This window comes from Trematomus bernacchii, unplaced genomic scaffold (assembly GCF_902827165.1).
Source record: "Trematomus bernacchii unplaced genomic scaffold, fTreBer1.1, whole genome shotgun sequence".
In the NCBI taxonomy this organism is placed as follows: domain Eukaryota; kingdom Metazoa; phylum Chordata; class Actinopteri; order Perciformes; family Nototheniidae; genus Trematomus; species Trematomus bernacchii.
In genome coordinates, this window is record NW_022988043.1 from 23,600,291 (window position 1) to 23,619,759 (window position 19,469).

The following is a 19,469-nucleotide window of genomic DNA, read 5'->3' on the forward strand; positions in this document are numbered from 1 at the left end:
CATTTCGTAAGTGTTGAGCTGGCTAACTTGTGAACACCGGTGTTATCTTTGTATTTTGGCTTCACTTCCATCTGGTTTTGGCTTTTCCTGCCTTTATTAGATACAGCTTGAGATAGACAGGAAATGGAAAGAGGGGATGACATGCAGCAAAGGCCACTATGATAAAGACTCAGCCTTTCTACATGGGAACCTACCAGAAACCCTTGTGTGTCTTATCTCCACACTCTGTAAAGATGCCTTTTGTTTGGACTCAGCAAGTCCTCAGATCACAGTAAAGCATTTGAGAGTGAAATTGGTTGCTAAAGTAAAGTTTCCTAAACTACTGATCCTCAAATACCATTTTAACTCATTGTCGTTTTCTTTGATCAAAAGTCCAGCAACCAATTCAATCAATCAAGATATTTCAATTAACTTTATAGAAATGTCTTTTGCAGGCCAAATAAATGCAGGTAAGGTGAAGAGGAAACTTTATACTGCATGTGTAGATATATTTCATAGAATTCTTAGAAAGTGTTTTTGTTTACCTTAAGGTGATATGATAGACAGATTAAAAGACATCAGGATTATATAGAAGGCAATGGTTTCCAATGTGTTTTATTTATGAGACCGTTCTTTAGGCATGCCTCCAATGGGGTGAAGCCTGCGAGCTAGTTCAGGCAGTCAACTCGAGCACTAATGATGCATTCATACATAACGCCCTTTGCCACTTTACAACCAACCAAACAGAGTCTCCTTAATATGCCACTCTATTTAACCTGCCAGATCTCTCTCTATGCATTGCTTGCTGCTGCAGCTACTTCCACGTTGCTACTGCTTGTCTGCTCTGTGTCTGTCCGGCTGATAAAGTTGATTTACTTGAGAGAATAATTACTCCTTTGAGAAGACAGTTTAAAGAAATGCCATTTAAAGACCTTATTTCTATTTATAAATATGTACTGCTTGTATATAGCATGCACTATAAGTATGTTGTGTCACTTTGCCATGTTCTGGAAATGAAAGCATTGTGTACACAATATTTTTCGCTGCTGGCTTGCAATGCTCCACTTAAATCCTCGATGTAAGAAGTTCCTGAACTGACCGTAATTTCTGTTCAAGGTTTTCCTTCTCCAACTGCTGTTGGTTAAGCACCTCATTCAGCCCATCGTGGATCTGTATCAGAGCAGCATGATATCTGCCTAAAACAACAGCACAAGTCAATATTCTGCCTTCTTCCATTTGAAACCAAGCTGACAATAATTTGCGTATCCTATCATTTGCATTAGTATTGCTTGTTAGGTATACTTCTAACATTACGGTGGCGTGTAAATGGATTTTGTGACCAGTTACTTCACTGGCTGCTCTACCTGCATCCTCCAAATCAATCAGAGGCCAAGACGAAACATCTGTCTGTTTCCTGCCCGTCTCCTCCAAAAACACTCTTGTGGCCGCTGAATGACTCAGCTAAAAGAAGACAATTAGTGAGAAACACACATCAAAGTGGAAAAAACAGTTAAGCTTTCAAAACAACAATTCTGCATGTCCCTGAAGGAGGAAAGGCAAATAATTGGTGCCATAAATGGTAAAAAATACCTTTTTTGTCTATGTACATTGAATCCAGCATCAGTTTACACACAGAAGCACATTTGAGTATAAAGGTAATGGAAGTGTAAAAAGCTCTCACATTATCCGTGGCGGTGTCTTTCTTCTTCGGCTGAATGTCACCAGGCTCTCTGACTCCGTCTCCGTCACCCAAGTCTCCGGGTCGTACACTTAATGCGTTACTGCAGCTGGCAGAGATGCTGTTGTGGCACGGAGCCTCGGAAGACATTTCACCTGAAAGAATCCTGCACTCAGACCTCAGCTTTAAACCACAACTGAAAGAAATCACAAGTCTTAAGGCTTTGTTTGTACCATGCAATAAATTGAATTTGAACATTATTCGCAGAAAAAAAAGTTATATTTTGCAGTTAGTGTGAGCAACTTTAAGTATAGTAAACATATTTAAAACAGTTTGGACTTGCTTTAAAATGTGCTCACTGATCAGAATTAAGGGCACACTGCAGTGAAATCAGCTTTAACTTCAACTGTATATAATAGAAAACAAGTTTGTTGGTTGCAACTTTTGATACTTTATAAACTCTGCAAGTTATCATAATAATACACTAGCAAATTAGTGTCAGTACATATTACTGACACTATTGGCAAACCTTGTTTTTAATATCTAAGGATTTTTCGTTTTGTGCAAGCCTTAAATCTCAGGATTTCTGAACTGCTCACATTAACATACATTATTGTTGTCATGTAGATGGGGGGCACATTTGACACTTCAAAAGATTCCAGCTAAAGAGATCCACAAATAGGCCTGTTACGATAATTAATTTTGTTGGACGATACATTTTCCCGGAAATTATTGCGATAAACGATAATATTGTCGGCACCGTTGTAATACCATTTCAGACCACTGACATAATGATAATATATAATAATAATTCAAGTACATTCTTTTTTATTGAACATTCAACATTACAAATGAAATGTGAAATAATATTTAAATATATAAATTATATATAATAAATAAAACAAATAAATTAAATTATAAAACATTTATTAAATTAATCATACACAACCAAAACAATAAATTAAATAGACTCAGGCTGGAAAACAGAGCTCTCTCCAAAACACGCAATTGCATTTGTGAAAATGCAGTAGTAAAAAATGTTTTTTAAAAATAAAGTAAGTCGGGAAGGTGGGGGCTCTCCATCTCCAGCTGCCGTGTTTGCTCCCAGCTGGGAAAACGGAATGGGGTGGTTGTGTTTCAGGTGCAGTTTAAGGTTGGTCGTATTGCTAGCTTTTGTTGCTACCTTTTCTCTATATTATTCATTTGGCTGCTACACACTGTTGCACGCGGAGTGTCCTGACCTGGCTGTGTGTGAGCCCCGCCCCTCACAGCGCGCCGGTAGAGTGGTCTCTGCCGGCCCGGCACGCTGTGTCTGCCGGCCACTCTACCAGCAACCACATCGCGCCTGGCCGGTAGAGTGGCCGGCAGACACAGTGCGCCTGGCTAAAATGCTGGTCACATCCTTATGTAAACAAACACGCAAGTAAACGGCAATTTATCGAGGTCAGAAAAGTTATCGAGTTCCTTTTTAGTTATCGTACGATAAGTCAATTAATTGCCTATCCACAAATTGAAAGAATCATATTATCATGACTAGTCAGTAAAAACACACAAAGGTACTGTGTGTTTTGTTGCCCAACAATGGGCATCACATTTGCTCCACAGAGAGTTGTGAAGTACACAGTGGTATGTGTAAGAGAATGGAAATGTAATGTAAGGTTGCTCACCTGGTTGTCTGTACTGTGCAGGGCCCTGACAAGGCTGCTCACGTATCACAGAAGACACTCCGAGAGAGAGCAGCTCTTTCATTTTTTCCTCCGTTGCCATGTCCATTGCACTGAGGCCCCCCATCTGCCTGTGACTGCTGTTTGCCCCATGCTGGAGGAGAAGCCTCACTACCTACACACACACACACACACACACACACACACACACACACACACACACACACACACACACACACACACACACACACACACACACACACACACACACACACACACACACACACACACACACACACACACACACACACACACACACACACACACACACACACACACACACACACACACACACACACACACACATTCCACAATATCAGGAATTGGAACCTCCTAAAGCTTTTGGTTAAAAAAACGCTCTTTTGATTAATGGAGGCAGGGTGATAAATAGCAGCCGTTCTAATTATTAAAAAACTCAGGGATTGACATCATTTAAAACCACAGCTGATACAATATGCTGTATAACAAAATTGGCTTAACATCCAGCCCTAAAACTAAATTATCAAAATGGGATTTTCTTTGTTTTGGACAGAGGCTGTAATGTCAATCGGTCTGGTCCAGACATTGCTGGAACAAAAGCAAATCTAACCTGTTGATCCCAGAAGAAAAGAAAGAGAAAAGAGGCAAACATAAGAATAGGGAAAGAAAAGAAACAGTTTAATTAATTGCTAAATTCTTTCACCAAGTGCCAAATTTGATCAATGCCAGTGAGAACAGAATCTAGTCAGAGACTGATGCCAGGACTTTGTTCCTCTATGGACGTGTGGAATGTGTGACCAAAAGCTGTACTCTAGTTTCTTCCTCACCTGGTAGTGTCCACCGGAAACAGCATCATGCAGTGGGCTGACCCCATCATCGTTTCTAGCATTTGCATCAGCTCCAGCCTTCAACAGCTCCTCAGCCACTGCCTTATCACCAACCAAAGCAGCCTCATGGAGAGCTGCCCATCCTGTCAATGAACATTTACTCATAAGAGTAACACATATATCAGAATATAGAAGTGATTAGGTGTCCAAGCTGTGACAAACCTGCATTATCCTTTGTGTTGACGTTGATCCCCGCTTCAATGAGCGCCCTGACCTCAGCCAGATCTCTCCTTTTGCATACCTTGTGCAGAATAGTCTCTCCCATTGAATCTCTCTTGTTCAGTAGCTTCTCGTTTAGCCTTCTCACTGTTTTTGAGATCTTTGCCGCTTTGAAGATGAATACAATTTAGATATAGAAACAAACGAAGATAAAACATGACGAATCAAGGCCAATAAGTTATTTCAATCACAATGTTTATATGTTATTAGGACATATATCGCCTGTTCCCACTGCTGCCATGTGGCAATCAGTGAAGAAGTATTCGCTGACGTACCACCGCACTACAGAGCAACCATTAACATATGGAATGGAGCTTTCTGTTAAACAGACCACATGCTTATTCCCACTATGTTTTCTATTTAAACTATAATAATTGATATCGGTATTGAAGGTTATAACAGTAATAACTAAAATGTAGTATTTACAAATATATATACATCATGTGTATCTAGATATACACACAATAATCATAGATTTCATTTAGGTTTCCTTTTTATCTTTGTTCGGTGTTGTAAATGTACTATGTTCTATTTGATTGCCAATGTAATTTATTATTTGTTTATATTCTTATTTCAATATTTGTGTATCATAATGTAAAATATTTCATAATCACAATAACAGTTTGTTCATGTAATAGTATGCGCTATATACACTTTTATTTTACAATGAATTATTGTTATCACTGGCTGCTGCTGCACTTACTTTTATATGTTAACTTTCATAATAATGATACTTATTTTATTTATTTATTTTTTAAAGTGTGCTTTCCTCTTCATTTAATATGTTAGTCTACACATTTTTTTTGCCTGCACTGTGCACTTTGCCGTAACATTGTACATGTGGGACGAATGAACGATTTCTGATTGTGATTCTTATTGAAACGTTAGAAGGATCTTATCAAATAAAGCCAGTTTTCTTTGTTCAAGATGTTTCAGTATCTTCTAACTCACAATGACATGATTGGCTGCCTGCTGCAGTCTCTGGCACAGGTGGTTTGGGTCCATTTATCTCCCTCTCCACTTTCTTTTCCTGCTCTTTGCTGCCAAATTGTGCATCTGCATTCGTGATCTCCATGTCCTCAGCTGCCCCTATGCTTTTGAAGACATTAAGATCACGCAACAAGCTCTGAGAGTCATCATCTGATGATCCGTCTCCGTTCATCTCAATCTCCTGATTGCAGCCGTCAAACATCTCCAGAATGTCTCTGGAAGAGAAACACATGTGACAGTCAGATAACAAAACTTTGAAGGTGCTTCTGCTCATGGACTATTCTGCCCAAACCAAAAAAGGATTCAGCACTTTAAAGACAAAGCAAGAAATGTTCTAAACTAAGAACTACACGTCATTACAATTGCCCTCAAAATTCTATTCATCTGACCTTCAGGAAGGATGCATGTGATGTTGGTGCCGTACAACCTTATTTACTTAGGATAGTTGATGTGGTGGTGATTGTTAAATGACTGTTGGTGGGAGATGTTTAGCAGTTCTCAATATGTTTTTTGTTTCCATCCATTCTCTCTAAACTCTTTCAGCAGAGGTTTTGCGGCATTATAACAACATCATGTTACTTCTGCTTTAACTCCTGGAATTAGGATAAGACTCATCATTCACATGGCCACCAGAAGAGAAAACATAGAGAAAACAATAGAAAAAGAGTAAAAACATCGGCTGTCATATCTTTGGTGAGGACAGTCTCTTTTTAACTCCGGCAGAAAAAGTTGACTATTTCTTAATCCAAAGCTGGTAAAGCGACATTTTAGTCTGAAGTAAAGGTATTTACAATTCCATGATCATATTAAAATATGTGTCTATATATCAGCAGCTTTTGGAGTCCTGTTCGGTAGTGTGAAACAACAAAAGATCTCCTGTTTGTGGTTAGCACAGGATACTCACTGCCTGGGTAGTCTCTGAGAAACTGAGCTGTGCAGGTGTGTTATATCATCATAGGTATGAAGTCAAGAAAGACTGAATTCCCCCACTGCATTTCATTTAAGTGTTTAGCTTTCGGACCACCTCTAGGTGTCATTGCTGAGGCCATGGTCAGTTACAGATGTATATTTGCAAACACAATTAATGCCGGTTAAAAATGTTTTGCTAAATTGTTTGCTAAATTGTTAAAACATTAACAATGTATTAGATATTTAAACTGATTACATACAAACTGCCCATGACTGAATTACCTAAAGAGAACTATGCATGTCTGTTGTGTTAATCTTAAGGTTTATTATTCTCCATTGCCATAATGTCAAATACATTTTGTTTGTTTGATAATGTATTGTACTCAGTACATGGTGTCAATATTATTTTGTGTATAGGTTTTGTATTGCCGAACTCTGTTACATTTGTGTAGTATATCAATGTTTTGTTCTTTGTCAACTGTTTAAATGAATCATATAATATAATGTGTTATTCTGAAAAAGGTCAATATGATAATAATAATAATAATAATAATAATGTCAAATAAATAGGACTACATTTGTGTTGAGACAATATTTGAGCAATATGATATTTATTTTTGAATGAGCACGAGTACCATTTTGAGCTACAGAGCCACAGGTATTATCAGATTGTTCACCTTTAATACGGACTAGAACACCAACAGGGAAAGATTAGTACAACATAATTATAAAACAATCCTGCTGCAGCACCTGAAACATCAGACCCACCTGGTGGAGAGAAACAGAATGTTGTTGTACGTGTGCAGGATGCGCTGCACTTCTTCTTCTCTCACCTCCACACCTGAACAGAGCTTTGTTCTATGAAATACACTACATGACTAACATTCAGTTGAATACGTTTTAAAACTAGGATCATTAAACAAAGTTAAAGCTTTGAATTTGGTTAAATTACTGTGTGGATTGCTTCTGGATTGACAAATGTAGACACTGAAATGCTTTCATAAACACGTTTTCAAAAAGATAGTGGTCATTTAATTCTATTTCAAGCCAATTGAGTTTCAAAATGCAATAAACAAATTAATAATGAATAACAAAAACAAAACAATAACATAACACACACATTTGTAGTATAGGCTGGAACAGTTCAATAGACTACACAAATCAAATGCATTACGGTGCGTCTCCACAGCAGCGTTAAAAAATCTTGAAACGCTTCTGCCCATTCACTTTGAATGGGGTGACGTCACTTTCCCTCACTTTTCGCCGAAATGCATTGTGGGCAGGCGAGCGGAGATTTTCAGGATTTTCAGGATTCAAAGTTGAACAATGTTCAACTTTTGAAGCTGAGGTGGAAGCGTCAGCCAATCAAATCCCGTGTACGCAAATCTGACAGTTCAAGCTCTAGCCAATCAAACGGCGTGTATGCTGGGAGAGACATACCGCAGGTCATTTCCTCATATTCCAAAAAATGGAGGAGAAATTAGCGGTAGCGAATCAATCACCCGGTGCTTTATGACCAGACCTACCGGGATATAAACCGGAGGAGCCAGGCATGGAGGGAGGTGGCAGAGACAGTGGTAGGTTTTCGCCTGTTTTGGGGAGTTTATATCCAGTTTACTTCGGGCTTTTTGGCTTCGTATGTCGCGGGCGGGAGATTCATGTGATTGGTTGTTCGCAAAAAATCCCCAAGCTTCAGATACGCCCACCTCCAAGATTTTTTTAATGCTGCTGTGTAGACGTACCGTTATAGTAACAGCAAGGGTCTAAAGTGCGTGCTCCTCTGGTGTTCAAACACTGTTCCTGATGCAACGGCAGACAATATTTGAGCAATATGCCATTTGAGCTTTCTACATATTTGCTTTTCTAATACAATAAAAAACCCTTAGTGTAGTGATATTCTATATTTTATTATTGTAAACAAATCCCTCTGATGATCAAAAAACGAATTATGTTTTCTACTTACATATTGCTACCATCATTAACTCCTCCCTCAGATCTGGATCAGTTCCCCCCTCTCTCAAACTGGCTGCTATCACACCCATTCTCAAAAACCATCACCCCCACAACACACTCCACTCTCACCAACTGTCTCTCTGAAATAAAAGCATGGATGCAAACAAACTATCTCCAACTGAACAGTGCCAAATCAGACATCATCATCTCGGCCCCCCATCCCGTACCAAAACCATCCAGAATTTCAACTTCACCCTTGACGGCAACACTCTATCCCCCCCCCCTCACATCCGCAACCTCGGAGTCATCTTTGACAGTCAGCTCAAATTCAATCACCACATCAATCACATCACCAGGACTGCCTTTTTCCACCTCACACACATCGCCCGTCTCCGCCCATCACTCTCCTCCTCTGCTGCTGAAACCCTGATTCATGCATTCATCACATCACGACTCGACTACTGCAATAGCATCCTCTACGGCAGGGGTGCCCAATACGTCGATCGCGATCGACCGCAAAGGTATTGTGGGTAGATCGCATGGCATTGAGAAAAAAATAAATATATATAGATATATATTTTTTAAAGTTAGCCTATCACCCATCCTTACTATGGCATTTGCCACTTGATTGACGTACAGGTAAGCCAGTCTGGGCTGCAAATCACCGACGAGCTGATTACCTATCAATTCTCCTAAAGAAAGGGTATAAAATGTTATGTGCGCGCCACAGTTTATCCGCCGTTCAGTCCACTAGCATCCCCCCCCCCCGCTCGCGACACAGATTAGGCAGGTAGATCATTTGAAAAAAGCTGAAAAAGTGTAGGCACCCCTGCTCTACGGCATACCGTCCAACCTCCTCAACAAACTCCAACATATCCAGAACTCTGCTGCCCGCCTCCTCACCCACACCCGCTCCCGAGACCACATCACTCCCGTCCTCCAGAACCTCCACTGGCTCCCCGTCTGTCAAATAATCGACTTCAAAGTCCTCCTCATAACGCACAAAGCCCTCAACAACCAGGCCCCCCCCCCCTACCTCACAGACCTGCTGCACCACCACACCCCTTCCCACTGCCTCCACTCATCAGAAGCCAACCTCCTATCCCTCCTCACCTGCATCAAGCACCGGACCTGGGGGGACAGAGCCTTCTTCGTCGCTGCCCCCTCCCTCTGGAACTCACTCCCACAACCCATCAGAGACTGCACTGACCTCACCACCTTCAAAACACTTACAAAAACTCACCTCTTCAATCTGGCTTTTAATGTGTGATTGTGTTTGTATTGCTTGATTTTAATTTGACTTTAACTATATTTATCTTTTGTTCTTTTCTTTTCACTATCTTTGTAAAGCGACTTTGAGCACCTGTAAAAGCGCTAACAAAATAAATCTATTTCTATTATTGTGTATGAGCTGCCACAGATTAAAAAAGAAACACTCACAATGTATCATTCACGCTTTTGATTTATACATTAGAGCTGTAGTCCTTTGAATGCTTATATATTCATTGTTGTTTAACTTCTTTTTTGTTTTTATCAGAAATTGCTGCAATCTATGAATCAATGCCAGTTTGAGTGTTAGGCTGGGGGCGGCGCCGTAAACTGATAAACTTTGGTGACATGCTGAGGTTTAAAATTAATATCATGCATAATGTGTGAGATACTGAAATAGCATGGGAAAAACAGAACACTATGCAAACCTGACAGAAACTCCTCAGGAGCACCACAGATTGGATTCATATCATCTGAAATGAAACATTCCATTTATCAAAACCTTCTTCTAATGAAGCTGTGGCTGTCCAAGTGATATGTGATATTTAACTATGAATCATAAAGTCATAAAATGGCTTCAGGCTGGACATAAACTGTAGACTCAGTGTAGCAGCTCATGGCATTTATGAGATTGCTTATAATTCACAAAACATTCTACCTACATACAGAATATAGTGTGTTGTCACTTTTGCTGAGTTTTGTTCTTCAAATGTGTAGTGAGAATCATTATAGCCTGTTCATCAAAATGAACATAAAAATGATGGTGACTGATTGAAAGCTATTTAACACAATCTGATGCTTCTATTTTTCTAGATAATACAGGCTCACAGTGCATACTTCATATACACAAGTTTTTCAAAGTTGATTTTCAAATCAAATAGCCCTGCATTGCATTAAGGAAAAGATGCCGGCATCCATCCAAGCTGTTTCTTAATGTTTCATTTTTTCAAAATAACAAACCCTCTCTTTAATCAATTGGAATGTCTCTCTCCTGTTAAAGGTTCTCCAGTGTCTGAAGTATTGGTGCTGCCTTTGCCTGAGTTACCATATTATGTTTGTTTCCATCTGTCCATGTTTTGTGCAAATTACTTCTACTCTTATAGGCTCATTATAGCCTTTCATTGGGCTCAATATAGACTGATTATCTGGCTCAATATAGCCTGATTACCGGGTTAAATTTAGCCTGATAATTTGAAAAATGCCATGATCATCATCACTAATTTGACGACTGCCAGATGAGATCACAGCAGTATCCAAAATCTATTTTTCTATAATCCCGTAAATGAAAAAGCCTTTATTGTAAATCATGGACAGTATTAACTGATTTCGACAAAGCTGTACTTTCTTTTCCAAACAAACAACATTCAGAAAGCATCACTTCCTGTGCACTTATGGTGAACTCTTCCTTGTACTGCATTGCATGTGTTTTTAAGGCAGCTTACTAAACTGGCTTTGTACAGAATCAAGCAACAGCTGAGTGTGGCAAATTGCATCAACAGAAATTTCATGAAAGTATCTTTCCAGCCTCACATCATCTGTGTTTTGGTTTTATTCTCTAACCTTTGTAAGGCAGTTCAACATTATATCTCTATCATTGTTAAATGTAATACACTTTATACATTTAAAAACCTAAATCCCAAAATGTAAATGTTGTTGTTTTTAAGATGGTGTTTTCGGGACAGTTCAGGTTTATCAGTGACAGAAAGAAAGAATGTGACAGTATTAACACTTATTCACACTACTTGATATGTCTGTCCATCTGCTGAACTGTATACAGTATGGTTGGGAAAGCTTTTTTAAATCACTCACCTAAGTGTAGTAGTCACATTCCCATTGTTGGCATATGAATTACTGCGGTGTTACTTGGCCTCAGTCAGCTGATGTTGATGGTTGATTATCACTTTCCATGGAATAAACGGGCTTAGCCCCAGTACAGCTTGTGGTTTCCTTGCGAGCATAAGGATCAGATGAAATCTTTAATGATTATAGGATTCCAACCTGTAAATAAAACTATTTTTAGTATTTTACCACCACTCACTAGATGGCAGCACAAACTAAAACATACATTTTGTTGGCTAGTAAAGCGGACATTCAGAGTAACATTTCTTAAAATAAACTTCTTCCAGCCCCATGTGTGGGATCTGGATAAGAAACACAAATACACACTGGAAGAGCAACATCTATTATTATTAACACCATTGATGGGATTTTATTAGAACATTGACAACCTACAGTTGGTATGGTAGAAATATATTGCTTAATGTAAAGATGATGAGACAGCTCAATTCTTAGCTTAATGTATTGGATAAATGGAAAGTTAGATTGACTACAAGTTAGTAAAACCGCGCTTTACAGCTCAAATGTATGAAAAAGACTATATCCAATGTTATATGATAAATGATGTTATACAATTGGAACATGACATCATAAATGGTCTCACAGGCTTAGCATACTTCAGACCAAAAACGTTACGTTAACATTTACCCAACCTGACACTTAGCTATAACTTAGCTATAACTTTAGAAAAACACATGTGCCATATCTAAACTCAACTAAACCTTTGAAAGTAAAATGTCTAAGGTCATATTGTGTTTAACAGTAAATCATCTAATGTTACCTTAACATTACCATTTCCTTCCTAGTTAATAAACTAAAGTGACGTTAGGTTCTCAATCCTTAGCTAGCTCACTAAGCTAGCAGGACATACAATTAGGTGTGTCAATCTTTAGCGAGCTAACCTGTGCTGGTAAGTTAACGTTTATGTTGAAAAAAGGTATTGCTGTAATATAACGAACGTTACCTTTACGACAGGTTTAAGTCTGTTATGTCTCTCTGGTCCTAAATGTTTGCCTTCTCTTTCTGACCCAAAGGCGGGAGGTACAGCAGTACTGGCACGACAGCGGCGCGAAAATAAACAAAGGCATATTTTCCATAGGCTGTGTAAAGAGTCTTCTACTATGCTATTATCTAATAGCCACTGATGCTAGGTCACTCCGAGTAGATGCTCTGGTTCTACAGTACTATCAGTGAATCATTTACTACAGGCGTTGTGGATTAATAATCACTAAATATGGAAAGAAATTACATCACAAAAACACACTTTCTGCAATTTAAAAAAGTTTTTTCAGGTAAAAAGTAGTATAATTACAGCCTTTACTCAAGTACTCAGCCATAATCTCAAGTAGTTTACAAAAGTATTGTCAGTAAAAACTTTAATTAACTTAAGTCTATAGTAAAATAGTGAAGAGTTATATCAAACTGCTAATGTTAGGCAATCAGTGGTGGGATTTAGAATGTACTTTTTCTATTGTGATCTCCTGAACATTCACTGCAGCTAATTTTAACCTGCAATTGCATTTGTACTTTATTCACTTGTTTTTTGCCTCACTTATTGTCATTACAGATGCATATTGACACTGTTATGGACCAAAGGGCCTGCATGAAATTATTTGGCCTGATGGTGGCACCCAAGTAAAGGTATAATATTTGAAATCAACAGTATACAGCAACATATACAAGCAAATCTGTAAGTATTTATCATCCAAGGACATTTTTGGAATAATATATATTATCACTAGTTTAGAATTAGTGATGCATTCATGAGTCTATCAAGAGAGGTGGGTAAAATCCTCTTGGATGAAAATGTACGAATTAATATGTTTTAGTTCATAGTGGCCACATAGTTGTGGTGTCATATAGAGGTTTGATATATTAATCTTAAAAAAGTAAGCTAAATATAAACATTGTTTTCCCTTTTTAAACTTTTGTGTTGATATACACAGTATATAATGTGTATACGACGAAGGTACGTTTTAACCGTTTGTTTTTTAGTTCTAATTGAAACAACAACAAAAAACAGAAACGGGTCGTTTTTTTGTTTTTCAATTTTGCCCCAAAACCAAAAAACGGAAATTCAGCTCGTTTTTTCGTTTTTCTGTTCTTACTGTTAAAACAAGTATACCACTCAATGTTTCGTTTCCATAGGTGGGTGGGTCTCCAGTGCCTCCTTGCTTCTGATTGGCTAGTTTGCCCTATGCTTGCGCTGTACTCTTCAAAATAAAGGTTCTAACTCTTTGCCTTTACACAGTGCAAAAATGACAAGCTTCTGCTATCTTTGATGAGCGATAACATTTTTTTTGGCCATACGTTTTTCATAAGACTGATGAAGTTGGAATCAGTTGAAGTTACAACTATCCCAAATACTATGAAATACTTTTACTGTGTACTTCTTCATACTCTCCTGTCAAAGTCCCCTCCATGGTACAACAATGCCTGTCTTGCTGCTATATGTGACGAGCAATACAAATACTTTTAAGTTCGAAGACTGATCATTTTGGACTCAGTAGTGACTACTAGCGCAAAGACTATAAAATACTTTTATGTTGTACTTTCAGAGAAATCCTCTGTCAAATTGTCCACGCTGAATACCCCATGCAGATGCTCCTGTTGTCTGTCAAACACAAGCAGAAACATTACTTTCCAAAAATGGAAAGTTATCTTGGTCCCGCTCCCCACGTGAAAAACAGGGTAAGTTTAGTGCTGCTAATGTAATGAAAATGGTTAGTAGTGTTTTATTTAAATGGATATTTAGATAGTCAACTAAGAAACATAAAGTACTTGAAACGTACATTTTGGTAACAATTTTGAATATGATCATTTTCTTGAGCTTTAAACTCCTGGGGTCAAAATGACCACCAAGGATAAAGGGTGTAAAGCAAATGTGAAGATAAAGGAGGGTTAAGAATACATTATATAGCAGTTTTTTGTTTTACAATATCCTAAAGTCTATTTTTAACACACTATTGAGTTGGCTTTTTCATTACATTTAAAATATAAATTGTACCTAAAATAATACGGAGTGAGCAGGGTATACATATTCACACCATATGCAATCATAGGATATTTTGAGTTCGAAAGATATGTGTCCAAATTGACTACAAAATAGTACAAATGCAAAACATAAAAAAAAAAAAATGTTGGTGAGTGAAGTCCAAAGCCGTATTATAGATTATTTGATTGTGTAATTACAAGGTGAGAGAAAATAAATCCACATTGTCCTATTAAACTTGTATTTTTCAATTTGTTAGTACATTTTTCTCAGAAAAACCTTTTCTAAATGAAAGTAAATTATTTAAAAAGGTTGAATAGTTGAAATTGAACGTAAACTGTGTCAAACACCACTCCTGAAATTGACTTTGGTTGAAGTTTATTATAATATTGATATTATAAAAAGATCTATATATAACATTGATTAAGCCTTACGGGTCCCTTTTAAAATATATATATATTTTGTATAATGTTCTGGGCTGAGAGTGCCTTATTTTCAATTTGAAAACACATGGCAATTTTATTAATACAGCAGATGAAAAGATTTGCAATTCTTCATGGGTGTCATTGGCTCTCTAGATAAAGGCAGTATCTGTTTGCTAACCTCAGATATTGATTTATTTAAATAAGTGACCTTTGAATACATATTGCAAACATAGCCTTAAAAAGGTGCAGGAAAAGGACTTGACATATTACTTAAAGACTGGACTTTTTAATTCAGTCAAGAGAAGAGAAAAGAGAAGAAAGGAAAGAAAATTGTTATAAGGGGTTATTAATGACAGACATAATATGGCTAGGGAGGCTGTGGCTGATCGTGCGTTGATCTTCGGTTCAGGGGGGACTGGTTCAATCCCCACTGCAGTCAACATGTCGTTGTGTCCCTGGGCTTCACCCCAAATAGCTCCTGTGAGGATTGTCCACAGTATTGAGTGTATGTAAGTCGCTTTAAGATAAAAGCAACTAACAAGTGACATGTAGAGGTCAGTGGCACTCAGACTCTACAGGGGTCATTTTGTGATCATGGGGCATCACCCCTGTACAGCATCAGGACAATATCTCTATGGAGTCAGACACTGAAAGTGTGCTGGAGGCTGATGCGTTGACTGGGACAGATGGAAAGATGAGGCTGATGACACTGAAGAATCTGCGAGGAACGAACTAGGGGCAGAGAAATAATCATATTTTAACCCTTTAATTGCCAGACCAAGAAGAAATCTATGGACAAATTATTTCTTTGCATTTTTTCATCAAATAGGACAAATAACCACAAACCTTTTTTTTTTTTTTTACTGACCACACAGTTTTGTTTTTATGAGCCTCTACCAACTGGTCGAGCTAGTCAACAATCATCATATAGTACAGTATTTGTATGCATTAAAACACAAACTCAAATACATTTTTTTCTTTTATGGAAGATGAGCAATATATACAACCAGATATATTCATAAAAAATAATAAATTATTATTGTAAAACAAAAAAGAAATGGAAAAAAGTAATGGAAAGTGTTTTTCATTATAAAAAGTTTGGCCTAACAACAAACAACTGGCCTAACAGCAAATGTCTATATCCTGTGTTGGCCTAACTTGCTCATCTGTGTGCAACTTTGGGCTGCATTTCATGCATGAAAGGTGCTATATAAATTATTATCGCTCTCTGAAAAAGTCATATTGCTAACCATAAAAGGCCAATTCGACCAGTTGGTTGAGCATATTTTCAAAAAAGTAATTACACCCTTGTTACAAAAATGTTTTGTGCATCAAGTTATATAATTCTGTTCAGTAAGTGCTCTGACACTAAAATATGTCAAAAATGATATGGTTACTTTACAAAAGTTGACCAAAAAGAGTGATTTCTTCAGGAGTGATTTTTAGCATGCCAACTTTCTCAGTGGAAGATAGCTGAAGGGCATTCTGTTCGAACCACAGTGACATCTAGAGGTTGTTTTGTGCATAACATGTCAACCAAAACGATAGAGCTGGCTGAATCAGATGGAGTTACACTTTTTTATTTATTTTTCAACAAGATATCAAAACACAAAATGTGCTCTACCAAATGGTGGCACTGGCTGTTAAAGGTTAAGACAGCATCATCATAAGAGGCCAACAAGAGTGACAGGGTGTGTCACTTTGCTGATGGATAGACCAGCTATGCAGGATATTCTCTGAAGATTTCCCAAGGGGTAAAAGCTGCTGCTGGAGTACTGACTGGAAGTAGTGCTGATATCATGTCTACCATATCCTCTTAAAATACTCTGTCCAACAATATAAGTCGAATGACACATTTTTATTTAAGATGCATTCTTGTACTAAGGGGGGGGAATTTGAAAAAGAATACCTGAAAAAGTACTTGTTGGTGTAGTTAAATTAGTATACTGAGTCAAACAGTAGGCTATCACTCTCATTAAGAATTGATGGCAGAACATCATTTTATCTCTCATCAAAGATAGCAGAAAACATGCATTATTGTACTCAAGAGGGGAGTTTGACAGAGTACACAGTAAACGTACTCTAAATAGTATTTGGGTCATTCCAGAATTGGAGGACAATTTAGACACCAACATTTTTGAAAAATGAACCTTTCATTTTATTATTTTTTGTTATGTATTTAGGAAAAACAGATAATAAACCATAAAAAAAAGTGATTTGCCCAGCTAAGGCATCAAATGTATATTTTCCAATGGAGAATTAACCCTGTTACTCTAATTATAGTAACAGGGTTGCAAGTAACAGGGTTGAAAATCAATGCTAATTTTAGCTTTTACCTCAGGAATTAATGCTAGCTGCACAATGTAATGCTATTGTCAAGGAATGGACACACTTAGATATTTAACTAAAGAAAGATACATTTGAAATTAATTTGAGTAACAGGGTTGCGTTTGTATGAGTGCCACACTCCTTCAAGAGTGACAAGATTGGAAATATATTACAAATAAAAGAGAGGACTTAGTTTTGGTCTACCCATGGTAGTAGCACATGGCTTGCTGATGTCCTTTCCACTGTGTCATGCGACAAACAGTTTTTTCACTTCCTCTGCCAAGCTAAAAAGGTTTCGGTAACAGGGTTGCGCGCATGTTGAGGGACACACCTTCTGTGCAAAATTACTGTTATTTAAAATGTGTTTATGATTTAACAAATTGATTTTACCATTACAAGACACATATATCAATAGAATAATACCAAAAAAGTAAATAAAAACCCTATTTTAAATGTTATAGTTGACATGCAAGTTGGTCACCAAGAAGCTGGGACAAGAGAAAAGGGCGATTTTAGGGGGTGTTCGAGAGCTATTTGATATTTTAAATAATATTTTGAAACCACTTTTTCTACAACTTTATATGCATCTTGTCTCAAGACATGTATATTTAACACAACAAGTGCATGTCTTAGCTTTTTGGGCATGGATTATTAGATTTTTTATATGGGGGACATGAAATGTCCTCCAATTCTGGAATGACCCATTTATCAATCCTCAACCTCCAAGCTATTTTAATATAGATTTGAAGAAAAAAACCTCGATGCTGACTTGACCACGCAAACGGGAAATACGGCCGCATCAATTCAGCAGTGTCAGTAACATCAAACAGAGAGGTACTCATACTTTATTTATAAGATAGGGATTCATGGCTGACAGTGCAAGACAGACAGCCAGATAGACAGATCGCGAGACAGACAGACAGACAGACCAACAGACCAACAGACGCGCAAACACATACGCACCCACACACGGACAGACTGTCTTCTGTATGTTTTGCATGTAGCCATATATTCAATGTATATTCGTGCAAACACGCACTGCACTGTCTAGGCAAAGAGTATGAACCTTTATTTTGAAGAGTACAGCGCAAGCATAGGGCAAACTAGCCAATCAGAAGCAAGGAGGCACTGGAGACCCACCCACCTATGGAAACGAAACATTGGTATACTTGTTTTAACAGTAAGAACAGAAAAACGAAAAAACGAGCTGAATTTCCGTTTTTTGGTTTTGGGGCAAAATTGAAAAACAAAAAAACGACCCGTTTCTGTTTTATTATTAGTTTCAATTAGAACTAAAAAACAAACGGTTAAAACGTACCTTGGTCGTATACAATAGCTTACTACAAAAACATACATCTGAAAAACTATTTCTATTTAGACTCATTGATTAATTATTTTGATAAAAAAAAAAAATGAATAAAAGAGTATTTTGGGTAAATCCAGCGCCATAGAGAGAGTTACGACAGCGGAAGTCCAAAATGCTTGATCGTCACGTGGTTCAGGCAAGCCCCCAGGAAGTGCGCCGGACTCAGATGAAAATATTCGTGCTGGCCAAACGGCGGTACTACACTTCCTTTTGGTTGCCAGGCCCGGAAACACTTTTTCCCATTGACTTACATGGGGAAAGAGTGGTCTGTAAATCGTTGGATAATTTGTTTTAAACTAAATAAACTACCCAGTATGAACACTTTTGTATAGCCCTTATTAAAAACATTCGTTCCTCAAGTTGTAAAAATGTGCTAATAACGTTATTCTGTGAGTTATTTCCCTCTGCATCTATGTATATACTCGCATTTTAGACTCTGTTACTAACTGTATATCTGTAGACTTGGTATGTCTTAAATGTCCGGTTAGGATGTATTAGAACGAAATCTAAAATGAAAATTGTAAATAAGCCATCTGTATGTAAAAAACCACCTGTATGTAAATTGTAAATAAGCCATCTGTATGTCAAATATGTCTTATATGTCTTAAATGATATGATGAATTGGAAATGGGGGACCCTGATGTAAACAAGACGAAAGTCTTTCTCTGGTCTGCATCCCCTTAACAATTGTATGTTTTGAGCTGTACTGTACTGTACCCAATATACAAGCTGTTAATAAACTTTTCAATCAATCAATCAACGTGCATCTAACCCACGGGACCGCGCCGCCCGGCACGTTCATGTTACGTGTTCAGCACTACATGCGTTTATCTCATAGACTGTATATATAAAGGTTTATCTTTACCCATGGATGCACATCCACAATAAGAACAGACCCATATCGCCTTACTGCCAGCCCACGGAGCTGTAATAAT